Source organism: Balaenoptera ricei, chromosome 7 (assembly GCF_028023285.1).
Source record: "Balaenoptera ricei isolate mBalRic1 chromosome 7, mBalRic1.hap2, whole genome shotgun sequence".
NCBI lineage: Eukaryota > Metazoa > Chordata > Mammalia > Artiodactyla > Balaenopteridae > Balaenoptera > Balaenoptera ricei.
The window spans coordinates 101,522,182-101,539,720 of NC_082645.1; the positions used below are offsets into that span (position 1 = coordinate 101,522,182).

The 17,539-nt window shown below is 43.7% G+C and overlaps 2 long non-coding RNA genes across 4 annotated transcripts in view; one reads left to right on the forward strand and one right to left on the reverse strand.

The window, feature by feature from the left end:
* Positions 1 to 17,220, forward strand: LOC132368689 (uncharacterized). Of its 2 annotated transcripts, XR_009504148.1 has the most exons (7): positions 1 to 92; positions 3,206 to 3,351; positions 6,481 to 6,536; positions 14,751 to 14,868; positions 15,289 to 15,398; positions 16,430 to 16,466; positions 16,855 to 17,220. It is a non-coding gene; the product is annotated as an uncharacterized LOC132368689 (long non-coding RNA). The 2 variants fall into 2 exon arrangements; XR_009504149.1 differs by lacking the exons at positions 1 to 92; positions 3,206 to 3,351; positions 6,481 to 6,536 and adding an exon at positions 7,643 to 7,681.
* Positions 10,545 to 17,539, reverse strand: part of LOC132368690 (uncharacterized) — a 19,132-nt gene continuing 12,137 nt past the window's right edge. The window contains exons 1-3 of one of the 2 annotated variants that reach the window (XR_009504151.1): positions 13,737 to 13,822; positions 12,119 to 12,235; positions 10,545 to 10,628 (exon numbers count right to left, since the gene is read on the reverse strand). This is a non-coding gene — a long non-coding RNA (uncharacterized LOC132368690). Of the gene's footprint in view, positions 10,629 to 12,118; positions 12,236 to 13,736; positions 13,823 to 17,539 lie in introns of those variants that run through there. The other variant, XR_009504150.1, reaches the window with a different exon arrangement.

Consider the following 17,539-nt stretch of genomic DNA (forward strand, 5'->3'; position numbering starts at 1 on the left):
CAAAAATGCCTACAATACAAGGCTGACTCGGAAATTGGGCTGCTCAGAGAACATTTCAAGGAGAACCTGGCATGTACTGTCAAGTCTGAAAAGTGAGTAACGTGTTGATATGGGTATGGATAGATATGTTTGAGGAAGCACCAGGCAGAGGGAACAGCTGGTTGCAGGGATGAGGGAACACGCTTGCCTGAATCCTCAAGTCCCTTCAGCAAGTCTTAGGAGGTAAGGCCGGAAGGTTGTTTAGCTGGGGATTTCCTTCAGCCCCTCTAGTCTGGCTCTCCACTCTTCTTGACCCTGCTCTGTGCCCCTGATGCTGCCTCTGGGCTGCACCGATGTGCTCCCTTGCCTGCTGGCTCCTGCTCGGGGCTGAGGGAGGAGGAGGGGCCCGGGGATATCTTCCCTAGGTTCCCCTCTTGCCAGGCTGCTGGGACAGCAACGCTCTCTTACGGCCGGGACACTCATAGCTGCTCCTGTCCCTGTGCACCCAGGAGTGGCAATGCCTCTGATGTTGGATATCGTCAGAGACAGCAAGAGGCTTCACCATCCCTTGCTGATTTCCTTTAACCCCGTTCTACCTTGTAGATAATCTCTTCCTTAAATTCTGTACTGTGTTTCAGCCCACACACCCTTTCTTCCTAGCAGATGGTGGTTGATACAGAGACTTTAGGGCCACATGGCTGAGGCTACTAAATGATGAGACTGGCGGCAGCACATGGGGAACCGTTTCTCTCCTCGCTGTGTTCTGGGCACAGTCATGGGTACTCAGCACATGACCAGTCCTATGGAGAACTCAAAACTCCTAGGGCTGACTTGCAAAAGAGACCTTTGGAGCCATCACCCCAGGGGAGATAACCTAGGTCAGAGAGACTGTTATGGAGCGGGTGCAAGCAGGCAAATGCAGGAGCTGGCAAAGCAGACAGAGGTGCTCCTCCTGCTGCAAGCAGGCCAGCCCAGTGGTGGTGGGGTGGCCCTCACATCCCAAGTCCCAGTGGAATTCTCTCCTCTGACGTGGCTGGTTTGACTCAGCACTGCTGGGAACCACAGACCATTCCTCATTAGCATTTATGAGCTCATTATAAGCTTCCAAGAAAAACATCAACAAAGGGTGCAAAGTTCCTCTAGAAGGGCTTTTTAATCATTTTTGGTTTTTTGGAAAAAAAGTTACTCTTGCTTCAAATAAAGCCCTAATTTATAGAATTCAGACATAGTGAGGCAGAGCCCCATTTCGCTACTTCAACTCCCTTTGAAGTAGTTTTGGGAATGAGCAAAAAGTCACACTGGGAGAAAAACTAGAGCCCATGGCCACATCTTTTCTGGCATGGCTCCAGTGCTGGCTTCTTGAGCCAGCCCCACCATACAGATGTACAGGCAGGGCTGGGGTACCAGAGGCTGCAGTACCTAGTGGAGTGAGCCAAAGACACAGCATCTCAAGGTACAGATTAAAATCCCAGCTTTCATGCTCACTAGCTTTGGGCTTTGGGGTTCCTTCCTCAATCTCTCTGAGTTTGGGTTCCCTTTTCTATAAAATGGGATGAGGGGTGTATCTAACTCACTGTTTTCTTGTGATGGGTATATAAATGGTAGCTGAACCAGAATAGAAAGTAGGAGAAATGGGGGCCAGAGAAAGAAAAGGTTTCCATATTGAATCAAATCTTCTTTCACCATAGTAGGCTATCTCCTTGTGGGAGGGATGCTGAGAATTCTCTGTGTATTTTTAATCTATAGCAATATACACCACATTGAATATGGATCATAGGGCAATTGCACTAGAAAAGCCTAGTTATTTTATGCAAAAATGACTTCCTAGCACACAACCTCTCTCTCCTTGCCAGACCACCTGCCATGTGTAGAATGAAGACAGACGGTATTCTTACCACTCATTGGCATTTCAACCTGGCCTTCTCCTTCCTAGAATCCCACTGCTCTCCAGTTGTCTGTCTTCCCAATAAAATCAATTAAACAAACATGTATGTACCAAGTCTGTGCCAAAATCTTCATGTGGTACTCCCATCATTTTCCAAAAGGTCTTTTTTCTTTTTCTTTTTCCCAATAGCTCTTAAGGTAGATGTTATTGCCCTCTTTTTAGAGATCAGGAAACTTAATATATGTCAGGTAATGAGTGACCCAGCCTCCAATCTCCAAGTGAGATCAGTATCAGGTTTTTCTCACTATATCACCAGAGTTTCCATAACTGATCATAAGACACAGGTAGTTTCTCCAGTCTGATCCATTGAATTCATACCTTACCCCTCCCCCTACAAGTGAAAAAAAAATTAGATGAAGTAGACTGCATGGTCTTTACATTAAAAAAAACCAAAAAACAAAGAACCCAGCTCCATTCTTCTAGCTAGAGCCTGGGTAAAAGTTAGAGCATGTAATAATAAATAACTCATCTTTATTCAGTGTCTACTATGTACCAGGCCTTTGTTTCAAGCACATTTTATGTGGATTATCTCATTTAATCCTCAGTCTAGCTCTATGAAATAGATGGTATTATTACCCCCATTTTAAAGATGAGGAAACTGAGGCACAGAAAGGTTAAGGAATTTACCAATTCCTACTGCTAGTAAGGTGGCTAGCATTGGAGTCCTGGCATTTGCCCTTAAGCTGTGTTCTCAACCACTCTACCATCTGCAGTAAGGTGGAGCTGATTTCATGGGGGCTCACTCAACTAGTAGAATGTGCTTTTGTTAAGAGTCCTGTGAACCCCATGGTCTGTTTGTGAGATAATTATCCATCAGTTCACCCAAATCACAGCAATAATAGTTATAGCTCCCACTTACTACATGCCTATTCAGTAGCACACACCTAAACAAGAAAACATTCATCTTCATGAAAATCCTGTGAGAAGTGTCTTATTAGCCCCATTTTCCAGATTCTTTGTCCAAAGTCATATGGTAAGGAAATGGTGAAGCAGGAATTCCAACCCAAATTTGTTTTTTCTGGAAATCTATAGAGTGGAGTTGAATCCTAAAGAATATACTTTTTCTGTATTCTTTAGTTTCCAAAGTGATTGGTTATTAAAAGCAAACCAGCAACAACTTTGAGTGTAAAATAAACTCATTTCAATTAACTGATAAATAATGGGGACTGCCCCTTTCATACATTTAAGTTATGAGACACCCCAGTATTCAGTCAATCAGTAGTTTTCTTTCATTGACCTCTTCCTTCCATATATTCTTTTCTATCTGCATGTCTACCTTAGATACAAAAGGACTTAGACCTGTCCTGGGTGTCTTTTGGAATGGTGCCTTTTCTCTGGACCAGATCCCAGGAGGCCCTGGTGAGTGCCTTTGAATAATGTGGATACAGGGACATAACTATGGAAGGAATCCCATGCAGTGCCTAAAGGTAAGATCTACAGACCAGGGTTCTTTGCGGAAGTAAGTCATCCTTTTCCAAAGTTATGCATTTTTTTCCCCTCAAAGCAATAACTGCAGGCACAGTCCTCAAAGCAAATAGCTCTGTTACATTAGAGGCATATACAGCCAATTTTCCTATCTGCTTGTCAAGCACATTTTAAAACTTTGGCCGCCAATGAAGGGCCTTCCATGGAGCTCAGAACTCCAAGTCTCTGCTCCAGGCTTCTGGGATCATGCTCCTATGTGATGTCAATACCCTTAGGCTCCGCAGCTGACCCCCAAACATGGGTAGTTGGAAGAACTGAGCTTCAGTGGGCACTAGTTCATGGTTGGAAAACCCATTTTTCTCTCAACCCTTTTTTCAGTAATGTTTAATGTTTCTCAGGAATCAGCTTAAATCTCCTGATATCAGGCATCCAATCAATCATTCCATAAGAGTCACAGCTCCTAGCCTTCAAGATCCCAAATTTCCCAGATCAGGAAGGTCCAAAAGTGTCTGAGTTCTTTGAAAGCCTGGCTCAGTATGGATGTCCAGGTCTCTCTTAAGCTTGATGTAGAACTGGAAAGAAATGAGTGAACCGTGATGAAGGTAGAGAGAGTGACAGCCCCTGGGAAGGGGTGGGAAGGAAGCCAAAAACCTTATGAAAACTTGCTTACATCACTATGGTATTCCACTTGCTTTATTTATTTATTCAACTTTTTTCCCCCACCATGACTGGGCTGGAATAAAAACTATTTAGACACTAAAATAAAATTTGAACCCAGTTCAGATTTCTTTTTTATATATATATTTTTTGTATCCACCTTTTTTTTTAAACTTTGGGTTTGTTTGTTTATTTATTTATTTATTTATTTATTTATTTATTTATTTATGGCTGTGTTGGGTCTTCATTTCTGTGCGAGGGCTTTCTCTAGTTGCGGCAAGTGGGGGCCACTCTTCATCGCGGTGCGCGGGCCTCTCATTATCGCGGCCTCTCTTGTTGCGGAGCACAGGCTCCAGACGCGCAGGCTCAGTAATTGTGGCTCACGGGCCCAGTTGCTCCGCGGCATATGGGATCTTCCCAGACCAGGGCTCGAACCCATGTCACCTGCATTAGCAGGCAGATTCTCAACCACTGCGCCACCAGGGAAGCCCCAGATTTCTAATCTCATGTTTTTTAAGCAACATCAGGCAGCCTCTTCATCATTCTCTACCTTATTTTTTCCTATCCCTTTTCTCCTTCCTTCCTCTCTCTCTCTCCCTCTTTATTTCTCTTTACTCTTCTAGTTTCTCTTCCCTATATTTTCTCCTCAGTAAGTAAATAATACAGAATGGCCATGCTTACTAAAGTTGCCAATGCCATTATTAGCTACTAGAGATGCTCCTAGGATGGTGGGAAGGTTAGGTAGGAAAGATCTTGATGACACTGGTTTCCTTCAAAGGAACATATTCATGGTAGGCATGCTATGGACACATTGCCTGTCCAGTACAACTAGCCTTGATTGTACCTGGTCCTTGGAGGATATATGGGCATATTTCCTGGCATCATCTCTCCTCCTTCTCATCTAGTGCTTGCTCCAAGTTGGGTTGAAATTTGGGCTTTGTAACATAAGTATCTCTCTCTGAGCAATAGAATAGACCAGCCCAATCCAACCTGACCCAGCTGAACCCAATCAGATGTTTGCTGTTGTGAAAGAATCTTGAGGAAAGTGTCAGGAATTTTAAATGAGTCCTCTTTATCCTTCTCTGTCTCCCCTCTCTGCCAGTGTTTATTACTAAATTGAGTTTCAAGGACAGTTTCTATCTGGCCCAATGCCCTATGCTCAATAATAGCCTGGGCTGGTACTGGGCTGTTACTATCCTATCCTTAAAGTGTAGAACACCAGGGAGTCTTTCCTTAACTTCTATTTGCTTTTTTTTTTTTAGCCCCAGCATTTAGAAGGATTCACTTGAAGAGACCTCTTCATTTCTTTTAGCTCTAAAGTTCAGTGATTCTGAAATAATGAAAGATGACTGAAGTGAACATACTGGTTTCTCTGAATCTCTACCTTAAGAATCTCAGTTGCAGCTCTTGAAATCCTTATTCAGCTTAGTATTGAACTGAATCTCCTGTGAAGCCATGTCATGTCTAGGGTTTTACTTTTGTAGTCTATATCTCAGTAGAAAAGTGTGAGAAATCCTCCCGGCCCACTTTATCCCCTGCAGTGTGTGCCTGTTCTAATCAAATTGTTGACAGTGTCATCAACTCTTCTCTAAGCAACTTGGGTTCACAACAGAATGATTCCCCTTCAATGCCAATCTAAACAAACGTCATCAACTCTCATCCTAGGGAGTATTAAAAACAGAAGAATTCTTTTGTGACTCTGAGTGGCTTTGTGACTTTCTTGGGGCAAGTGTTGGTCTCAAGCTTGTGTCTCCTAGTCATCCAAAGTGTGGGTGGGGCTTCCCTGGTGGCGCAGGGGTTGACTATCTGCCTGCTAATGCAGGGGACACGGGTTCGAACCCTGGTCTGGGAAGATCCCACATGCCACGGAGCAACTAGGCCTGTGAGCCACAACTACTGAGCCTGTGCGTCTGGAGCCTGTGCTCCGCAACAAGAGAGGCCGCGACAGTGAGAGGCCCGCGCACCGCGATGAAGAGTGGCCCCCGCTTGCCACAACTAGAGAAAGCCCTCGCACAGAAACGAAGACCAAACACAGCCATAAATAAACAAACAAATAAATAAATAAATAAAATTTTAAAAAAAGAAAAATAACAAAGTGTGGGTGGGTCATGTCCCACCACAACTGTGGTTGTGAGCTCAGAAGATTCACTCAACTTTCATCATGAAGCAATAATCAAGCCAGTTTTATGGTTCACAAAGGGCCCCCATAGTTGTCATTGTATCTGATCCTCAAAACAACCCCGTGAGCTCAGAAAGGCAAAGGGACTTGTCTGATATCACACAACCAGGAATTGATTACTTGGCATGTGATGCCAACTTCTGCACCACATGACCTTCCTGTTGATACTAGAGTGAATAAAACAGAACTAGGCAAGTATGTCTTCCCAAAGTCATCTGTTAAAAGCATGGACAGGACCTCTTGGGTTATCTGCTGGTTTAGGTTATCATGTATTGTGCCTCTTTTTACTTTGCAGGTAACTGAACGCTGAGAGCACCATCAGTCTTGATAAGCAGAAGAATGTTACATAAGGTGGGGGAAGAGCAAGGTTCTGAAGTTGGAGCGAGTCGCTGATCCTCTCATTGCTCTTGCTGTTCTACCTTGAGCAAAAGTGTATCTTATGGATACTCCATTTATGATTAAAACTAATAGCTAACCTTTATTAGGTGCTGACTATGGGCCAGGAGCTGCACTAATGCTTTATATTATACTCGTATAAAAAGCCTCAGAAGCCACAGGGTATTTGCACTTGCTGTTCCCTCTGCCTGGAACACCTTCTCCATATATACCTTGTGGCTCTCTCCCCTTCACTCCTTGTCCACATCTCTTTGAATGTTACGTGTTCAAAGAGCTCTTTCCTGACCACTCAATAAATGGCTCAAACCCTTCTGCTATCACTCTTTCTCCCTCTTACCTGGCCTTATTTTTCTTTATAGCCCTCACCATCATTATACTCTATGTTTGTCAACCTGCGGATGGTCTTTCTCCTCCCACCAGAATATGAACTCCTTGACAGCAAGGATGTCTTCCTCACCCACCAGCACCCCACCCACTGTATTTCCAGCACCTAGAACAGTGCCTGACACATCTAATTTTACAGAGGAGGAACCTGGGGTTCTGAAGGAGTAAATCATTTGCCTCAGGTGATAACACAAGCAAGAGGTGGGACAGAGCCATGAACCAAGGCAGTTTGACTCAGGAGCCCCAGCCTCAGATCCTGCTTCAGTGTTCTCCCTCAGCCTCTTTAAGTACATCCCAAGGTGCTTGGGATGCATAGTCTGTGTCCATCCGCTGTCCATTCAGAGCCTCCCAGACCAAAGAAAAAGGACCCCGCTCTCTCAGCCATCCTCCTAATGGTGACCTTGTTCTTCCCCTCCCAGGGAAAGGAAACTCTGTGTCAGCTTAAATGCCCCCTCTCTGTCGAGATCATCCACATCATCTCCCTTCCCACCACACACTGTTTACGCACATGGACCTGTGTTGATGCATATCACAGCCCCCTTAGTCATTGTTTAGCCATTACACTTTGCTGGGGTAATTTTCCATTCCTCTGTTTATATTGTACTTTTGCTTCTCTCCTCCTCCTCCACTTTTTTTTTTTTAATAAATTTATTTTATTTATTTATTTTTGGCTGCGTTGGGTCTTCGTTGCTGCGCGTGGGCTTTCTCTAGTTGTGGTGAGTGGGGGCTACTCTTCGTTGTGGTGATCGGGCTTCTCATAGCAATGGCTTCTCTTGTTGTGGAGCACAGGCTCTAGGTGTGCGGGCTTTAGTAGTTGTGGCTCACAAGCTCAGTAGTTGTGGTGCATGGGCTTAGTTGCTCGGCGGCATGTGGGATCTTCCTGGACCAGGGCTCAAACCCGTGTCCCCTGCATGGCAGGCAGATTCTTAACCACTGCACCACCAGAGAAGCCCCCTCCTCCATTTTTAAGGGCAGAGAAAGACATGTTCAGTAACACAAGCAATAATAGTTATAATTAAGATGGAAACATTTTGCCAAAAGGAGGATTTAGTTGTGATTTGTTGAATTCCATCCTGAGTGGATTATTTAAGAGTGAATTCAGGGCTCTTTTATGAGCCTTTCTGAACAAAGCAGTCTTCTGACACTTCTATCTCCAAGGGCTTTGTGCCAGCCTTGGCGGTTGGGGAGTGAGCTTGGCAAGGGAGCACATGTTTAGCAAGGCCTGGCTGCTGAAAAGCTTAAAAGGAGCCTTCAGGGGACATCCAGGAAGATCTTGCAATATCTCTTCTCTGACACAGTATCCTCTCCTGTGGTTGGTCATTGCTCTCAGTAGAGAACGGGACTAAATACCCTGCGCCTCCAGGCACCCTGTACTTCTAGCTCAGCTTCGTTTGAATGCTCCCTGACATGGGTCTGGAGTAATTTTCCATCCATGCTCTGTCTGGAACTCATTGCATTTCCCACATCCTAGGATTGGACACACAAACTAGACAGGGTGACGGCCCTAGCGATTAAGGGGAAGGTGCCCTGGATGAGAGCCTGATAGAGCTGAATTTGGGTATGAACTTGAGCTTTACTTCCAAGGCATTTTTCCTTGCAATCCCAATCTCCAGCCCATCCAGATCCCACATCAAGTTTGTTCAATGGCTGGGTGGGGATGTTGGCAGTGGGGACACAGCGGAGGGAGAAGTGGTGGTGGTGGGGGGTGCGTGTGGAACCAAAACCTGAACTTCAACCACATCTCTCACGCTTCTCAACTCTGCTTGGTGCCTCAAGGGACTGACTATTTTCAGGTTGCATTTCCCAGGCTCCCAGAATCAGGTGGCTTCCAGCTGAGTTCAGCCAGTAGAAGGCACTTGATACAGATGGGAGGGAGGGAGGAAGAGAGGAGCCATGTTATTTCTCCTTCACCTTCTTCACCTTGGGGGTCTCTCCAGTAGCAGCTGCCTGTCTTCCTGGACTCCAGATCCTACTAGACAAGTGTGCTGTGGTTCCAGCTTCTGTTTGGTGGCCCCAGCCCTTGGGTTCTGATAGTCCTATCTCCTCCTTTGTCCCTGCAGCCTACAGGCAGTAGCTGCATCTTGCTGTTGCTGTCTTCTGATTTGCCTCATTATCTCCTGTCTGACTTCTCAGCTCTTCTATCACCTGAGTAATTCCCAGTACTAAAATCACTCTGTTTTAGATACTCAAATGTGACTTTCATTATTTTTGGTTGGACATTGACTGATACAGAGAGATTTGTCTTAATAAAGCTAGGTGAGCATTTTCTTTGTGTCAATTTTTGTTTCCCCTTATCAGCAGAAGACACAGCATAATAAATATGAGCTCATCACTCTAAGACTACACAGTTGTGAAAATGTGTATGCTTTTATTTTTTCTCACACCAGAGTTTTATGAAGCAAAACACCAAAAGGTCTTTTCAAAGTAAAGGGCCTTTAAGAGTAAAGAAGTTTAAGAAGAAAAAAGAAAAAGAAGTAAAGATGGCTAAGTCTCTTGTTTTCTCCTCTTTCTTTTGAAATCAAAGTGTTTTCACTCTGTGTTTTGAATATGATTCAAACTTTCTTTTCTATCTCCAGCCCTTGGTTTGGAAGGAGAGAGAGAGAGGGTGAGGGAGAGAGAAATCAGCCCAGCAGGCAGCAAACCTAGTGTGCAAACATTATTTGTGAACACTGTGTGCTTGGGTAAGCTGGAATTATTCAGCTGAGAAGACGTGAACCCTCCTCCACTTATTTGGGCTTTGGGATCTGACCTCATTTGGGAGCTGAAATTCAAGGGAGAGAAAGAAGAAAGGGGAAGGAGGGGGACAAAGGAGAGGGGAGTGGGAGATGGAGCACATTCTCCCTTGGCGATGGGAAGTTATTCCTTTGTCAGGAAAGCAGTTCATTTTTGAAGGCCAGATGCCTTCTTCATACTCAGGTGTGAAGTTGGCTTAGGAAGTGAGTTTAGCTTGCCTGTGTGCTTTTACAAATGTGTTGGCTGCTCGGCAAATTCAGTACAGAAACATTTTAGGTAAGCAGAAGAGAAAATTATATTTTAAAAAGTTGATTTAGCAGAAGGTCAGAGTACAGAATCAAGAATGGAAAAAGGATATTCTATGTTCTGGGCTTTAAAAAAGTGTGTGTGTGTGTGTGTGTATGTGTGTGTGACACACACTAATTTAGACCAGCTGGGGTGATCTCACAGGGACCCCATGAGCCAGAGCTGTCGTTTCTCCATGGAGAGCACATCTCCCCTGGAAGTGTGTACTCAGGTGCAGTTGAAGGGTCTGAGGTCATGGCTGTGGCCCTGGCCAAGATCCTCCCAGGCTTCAGCCTCTGCTTCATCTAGAGAGCATTAGTTGAAAGCCATCCTTCAGAGGTCAGAGCCAGACCATGAGTCCAATGTGCATGAGGACAGCATGAATTAGCCTTGGAGACCAGTGGGCCTTGTTAATCCAGACGTTGTCTTTCTTCTTGGAGAAGTTGGATGCCTCTTTTCTCTCTTCCTTCTTCCCTGGTCTTTGAGAACTCAAGTGGTAAATTTCTCTGAGGTAAGTTATGAGGAACTTCTTCAAAGAAGCAGAGATAAGACAAACATTTCCTTAGACTACTCCTCCACCTCATTCTGCTTTTCCAAAGCTCTGGTGGGCCCTGGATTCATCCAGAATCCAGGGTATTGTGCTTCCTAAAAAGGCCAAAAAGACCTGCTTATGTTGGAAGTAAGGATAGGAAGAGAAAAGATAGTAAAGGAAGAGGGATTTCTTAAAGGGGTGCATTATAGGCTCCTACACCTGCAAGGGACTAGAAAGGTCATCTCAGTTGGTCACTACATTTATTCAAACAGTATTTATCTTCTTGAGTTTACCAGGGGGCTGTATGCCCTATAAGAGCTGTGCTTTGTTTCTTCTGTTTACTGCTGTATCCCAGGTTGAGCTTGGGAGATGGGAGAAGAGGTCTGGAGTCACCCCAAGATTCCAACAATACAATGAGCAAATGTAGAAAAGTACTTGTTATTTTCAAAAGGCTCACACATACTGTTTAAAAAGAATTGTGTTGTCTCTATTTAGAGAATGGTGGAAAAGTAAGGGAAAACTTACTGAACACCTACTATGGATAACTCTTAGACTTTCATCCAAGGGATTTTCACAGAGACAGAGAATCAGAGCTATCGTTTTCTGGGGCCACAGTGACCACTGAAGACTTGAAGAACTCGGCAGCTCAACAAGAATCAGAGGGCTTAGAGCATTTTTTATGAACTTTGTGCCTGCTTGTGAAAAGACACCTTAAATTAGTAAAGTGGACTGGGTGGGGACCATGGCAAAATGAATAGCACATGTCCAATCTAGAGAGGAGGAAAGGGCCTTCTTTGTATTAGACGTTGGCTCCAGGAGGAGTGTACATCCAGTGAGGCCAGATCTTGAGATGTTTCAAGACAAGACAGAAAGTTGGTATTTATGTAAAATATCCTGATTTGATATGCTGGTGACCAATTAAAACAATTAATACAGTTGACAAAATAAAACATGCTTGCAGATAGGGTCCTTCTTGCCAATTTTTTGTCTCTACACTAATGAAATTCAGGCTGCCCCATAACAGTCTACTCTGTCACAGAAATTCTTTTCTGCCATTAAAAAACATTGTTTTCCATGGAATTTAAGAAGGATTTTCATGAGTTTGGGGGCAGAAAAACTAGTGACACAAAGTGATGCTGAGGGTCCTTTTTATTTCTTGTGGCTTATGGTTGTCATCCCAATTCCCTGAGAGCCCTAACTTCTGAATCCTGCATAGTATGTGTCACTGTGCTGGGCATAGAGAGGGCACACACTAAGTATATGTTAATGAAATAAATGTGGATTTCCTCTAAGTCTAACTAAATGGGGAACTGGAAGATTTAGGGTGGGTGAAAATGATCTAATCATTAGTAGTTAAAGATTTCTGTCTTCTTTGTCTCCAGTTCTCTGAAGCTTGCATTAGATATCTATGGCTGGGTAACAAATTACTTCAAAACCTAGGTGCTTTAAAGAACAAATGTTTGTAATCTTACACTTTCTGTGGATCAGGAATCCAGGTACCTCTTAGCTGGGTACCTCTTCCTTAAGCTCTCTCATAGGCTGCAAACCAGGTTTTGGCTGGGGCTGTGGTCTCATCTGAAACATAGACCCCAAACTCACTCACATGGTTGCTGCAGGACTCAAGTTCCTCATGGACTTTTGGACTGAGGGTCCTTTGTTTCCTATTGATCAGGGGTCTCCTTCAGTTCTTTGCAATGTGGGCTTCTCCATAAGGCAGCTCCTAAAAGGGAAATTGGTTTCCATTAGAACAAACAAGCAAGGGAGAAGGTAAATAAGTACAAGACAGAAGCCAAAGTCTTTCCCTTAACCTAATCTCAGAAGTCATATCCCATCACTTTTTTCCATATTCTATTTATTGAAGGAGACTCACTAGATCCACCTCACACATGAAGGAAGGGAATTCTGCAAGTCACAGGACGGTCATAGCAACAGAACCACGAGGATTTGTACCTTGATATTTTCTTCCTGCTTATTTCTTAGCCTTTCTTTCTAACCTAGAATTGCTATGGGGTCCTGGGAGTTTTCATACAAACTCTTTCCAAAAAATTCTAGGAATTGTAAGTATTTTTTTCCTTTTCATTCAACTCAATTCCATAAAAAAAAAAAAGATCAGAGAGACAAATAAATTTTAGAATTTAAAATTTAGAATTTTGTATCTGGTGTCCAGATCAGATGATCTTTGGTCCTGTAGTGACTGAGCACCTGAGAAGTGGAAGACAATGTTGTTACAGTGTTTTCTCTGTTATATCTTAGGCATTGGCTAGTGCAATGGGCAAACCTAAGTAAAGCTGGGATCAGAACCCCAGGTAGAATCTTCATTGGAGAAACTCAATATATCTGAACAGAGTGTAAGGCCAAGAGTCTGTGTCAAGAGATAAACATTTATGAATCTGATGTTATTCCAAAAGGCAAGCGAGTAGGAGCGCCATTGGCTGAAGTGGACACCAATACTCATATCCAGACAGTCTTTTCAGGCAGGAATGATACCTTGATTACTGGAGGTTCAAGGGACAGGCCATCAGTAAGAATAGGCAGAAAGCTGGCTTTGGATGGCCTGGCAGGGACTGAATTAGAGGTCAGGGACAGGCATCCCAGATGCTAATGAGACTGGGCTTCAAGGAAGTTTCCCTGGGGAGACTGGGAAACAAGCCTGGATCTCAATCACTGAAGATGAATACACAAGACAGAGAAGCAGCTTAGGAGAAAACTAGGGCTTATGACAGAGGTTTGGTCAAGAAATAGGTAAGAACCTGATTATTGGGGAAGAAGATAGCCCCAGTCAAGTTGGACCAGTAGCAAGACAACAGCATAGACAAAAAGCTGACCACTGCCAGAAACCAAGATTGGTCTCAGAGTTTGGCATGGGACTGAGACTACTGGTTGAGATCAGGCAGTCTCACTTGCCAGAGGGGAGAGTAATGCAGGAACCCAGAGCCAGGAGAGACATTAAACCCTGGCGACCTTGTGACCAATTGCACTCAATGCCCTCTGATACCTCATGGGAAAATCAGACAAATGCTATTCTGAGAGGCAATTAGCTTTCATGATTTCCTTCCCCAGTCGAACATCAGCATGAAATTGGAGGCTTGGCTTCCAAGCTCCCATCTGCCTCTGTTCCCTTTCCCTCTTGTGAGGCAGGGTGAGAAAAAGGACACAACAGGACAGAGTGAGGGGGGTGGGATGGGGGAGTGGATGTGATATACACGGTCGGTCTTCTCTACCTCTTCACAAGCTACTCCTCCAGCTCTGGAATATTCTTCCCCTTTCTGCCAAGCCACACTCTCCACAGGATGCAAACATTTAACTCTGCTTTTGGCTTTTCCAGAAATCATCCCAAATCTTCTCTTTTCCTCATTCTCCCTTACCTCTTCCACACCACCCACGGCCCCCCCATCAACATCTGGCTTTTACTCATGATGTTTCTAATTATGCAAGTTAATTCATTTCCTTTCATATTTTCCCAACCTGCCTGTATTTTCCTACCCTGTCCCTCACTACCATGGATGGAATACTCCCCCTGGACAGGGTCATGGTTTTTCCTTCTTAAGCAAACCTCCAGTGCCTACACTGGGCTCAGCCCACAGTTAATTCTCCAATAACACAGTTTAATGGGCTCCCTGGTTGAAGGGGAAAAAAACAAAAAACAAACTGCCTTTCTGGAACTCTTTGATCTGCTTGATTTGCATTAAATTTCTGGGCACAGTAATTTCTTCAAATTTGCAGCATTTACTGTCCCCCTACACTCCTATAATACTTGTGCTTTATCACAGCAATGGAATTAGGAGTGGCTTGAGGGTAGGGGTTAGAACACAAATGTTTTCTACTGCTCATAGAAATCAGCACAGTATGGGCACACCCTAATTGCTAAAGAAGCCCTTGCTGAATGAAATGGAATTTTCCTGAAGTGAATGCCTATCCTATCTTTAGGACTGGACTTTCATGATAAAAGAATCAGGAGATTTGGCTGAATTTTCCACTATTTAACTCGCTATGTTGAGGTCATGTAGAAACAACCTTTAAGAACATAATGATCTTTTAACAAGTCCATCTCTGAAGTCAGGGTTTGTTACTAGACTGTGGGCAGACCACTGCTTTACATTATATACTTTCCTCTGTTCTTTCCAGGGTGAGGGAAGATTCTGGGGGGACAGTCTGACTCTGGTTATCTACAAAGTTGAATTATGAAACTGGCCCTTTTGAACTATACCTCTTGCAAATAAAGTGATTTTTCCTAGAATGAATTGAAATGACTGAAGAATGCCAAAGCAACCAGGGATATTTTCTCATGCGGGTCAGGGATGCTTGGAGAACACCTCACACCAGTCCTCAAGATCTTTCCTGAGATCCTCTAAGGTACTGCTGATCTGACAATGGGCAGGAGGTGGGGAGTGAACATGACGAGGTCTTGATATATCTGAACGCACTTGGCTCTAGCATGAAGCTCACACGCCAGCTTTGTGGATTGAACAGATTAAGTGTTTTGGGGAAGTGGAGGCACTGAGAGTCACCAGAAATCCCATCCCTGGCTTCTGTCCCACCTGAGTGCCTTACCCTTTCATCTGAGCAAGACATCAAGTCCTGCTGTTTGAGTTAGCTCTGCCCTGCTCCATGATTTCTGTTCTTTGTCTCTGTCCTCCGACGTGTGGGCTCATTTCCGTCCTTGGAGCACTATTGTTTTTTTGGCTTGAACAGTCATCCTGAGAAAACCTCAGTAATAGGGCCTTTGTATCATTATTTACTTTTCTAATGATATATGTCTTTCCTCTCCCAAAGGCTTGAAGACATCTAATTCCAATTGAAGTAACTGCATGGGGAAAAACAAGAGCAACAACAACAAACAGCTTCACTCTTCTGGGTGGAAACATGCAGTTGTACCAAGAGAGGTAAGGAAAAAGTGGCTCATATTTGGAGAAAGAAGTTGGAATAAGGGAGTGAGAGCAGACGGGCTACTTTGGTATCTGACGCAAGGGATATGAGAAAGTAGCCCAGTGTGTTAGTTGGAAAAGTAAGACTGTGAGGCCAGGCCCAGGGAAGGCCTTGGCATGGAGTCCCAAAGGTCTGGACTGGCTGAGATCCTCTTCTGGGACTTCTGATTTACTGTCCCATCCCCACTTCTATAACATTATGCTTTATCACAGCAACTGAATCCCAATACTTTTGGGATTCTTGAGGTGGTAGTAGCTGCTCTTGGAACTTGTCCTGCCCTGCCATCCCAGAGGCAGGCTGGGACTTTAAGAAACTAGCTTTGGTGATGAACCTGGGTTCCAGCCTTTCTTACTGTGAACTTGATTCAAGGGTTGATATATATTCCCAATCACGATGGCATTAGGCAGGATGATGCAGAGAGAGTCCAAGTGGGTGACTCAGTGGAAACTTTACCCATAACAATGATGGAAACCCCAAGGTGTGCTGCATACTGGTGGCCCTATTCAGAGCTCTAAGACCTGCCATGGAAAAAGCTCTGTTACATTCCATAGTGGACACCTGTTATTCTTACCGCCCAACAATCATCTCCCTACTTTTACTGGTACATCACCCTTATTTTCCTTTGAGAAACTATCCCTCTTCCGTTCTGGTTATGTGAAGCACAGGTAAGGCCATACAATTCATATCTGGCCAATCAGCTCATCCCATGATTCTGGCTGTACTAATTATCTCAGGGATAGTAAAAGTACACAGATTTGTTGATAGCAAATTTGGCCTTCGAGTTTTGATCATGGGGATAAAAAGATTCCTGATGATATTGTTTGAGCACTTGGGTCAAGCCATGCCTGAACTTTTCAATTACATGACTCAGTGAATGTCCGTATTCATTTAAGTCAGTTTGAGTTGCGTTTCTGTCTCTTGTAACTGAAAGAGTGACATGTGTTCATATTAAATACCAGCCAATGATATAGTCTATTCCCTTTTCCAGGCCGGTTCTCCTTCTTTCACATAGTACTGAACAGATGGTAAGTTCTCCATACCTGTTAGATGCATACAAGAGCCAATGAACAAGAAGTAGAAGACATGGCAGCTAATGTCTGGACTATAATTTTCTTGGTTCCACTGACTTTATGTGGCTGTGGTCTAGGAAGTGGAATCCAGGTCCTTTTAAGCCCCAATTTAATTGTGGCTCCTGAGGGAGAGTTTCAGGTCTTAACCTATCTCCAGTGGGCTTAAGGGAGGCTGGGTGGTCCTTGTAAGCCCTCTGTGGGAATACCCTTTAAGTATTGGTTTCAGAATGTACAGCCAAACAGGCAATTGGATTAAAGAGGGCCAATAGTTTTCTCTGAAGTCTACTGAAGACACCAGATAGAAGCACCTCACGCCAAAACATTTTTTACTATCATCTTTCAGAGGCTAAGTTGACACCACAACTGATGATCCCCAGGCTGAAAGGAATGGGTAGCCTGGCTGTGATTTTTGGATACGTGGCACACTTCAAGATTACTGTGTTGTTCAAATTAACCTGTTGGAATGCACCTTTCCTCGACGACATTTCCTTGAACTCCGAATGAGAGCAGTGCAGGAGGATCCCCAACTTAAGGACTGGCTGTATTTCAAAGGTCATCTCTAAGTCTGAATGTTTCCACAAGATAAAAAATTCCAAGATATTCTTAAGTCCAATATTATAAATAGTTATTAGTTTCGTAGATAATGCATTGTTTCTCGATGAAGCCTTCTCTGATTATTTTAATCAAGAGTAACTTTTTTCCTCTTGTATGTCACACAAATGTTATGAGGTTTTAAAAAAATTTTATTTCTTAATTTAAAAAGTCTTCTACTCAAGTAATTGTACTATCTGAGAGTGTTTAGCTTATTTATGTGATTATATGTTAACAAATGGAAGCAGAGGCTACAAGTTGCACATTGTTCTATTTCTCAACATTGTTTTCAGTGTCCCACATAGTAGGTGCTTAATAAATGTTTATTCAATAGATACCCAATGTTCCACCATTTACATCTCATCTTTTACCCTCTTGTGGAAAACATGGTTCCTGGGTTCCACTTTGTGGTTTGGAAATGAATTTCCGCTCTTCAA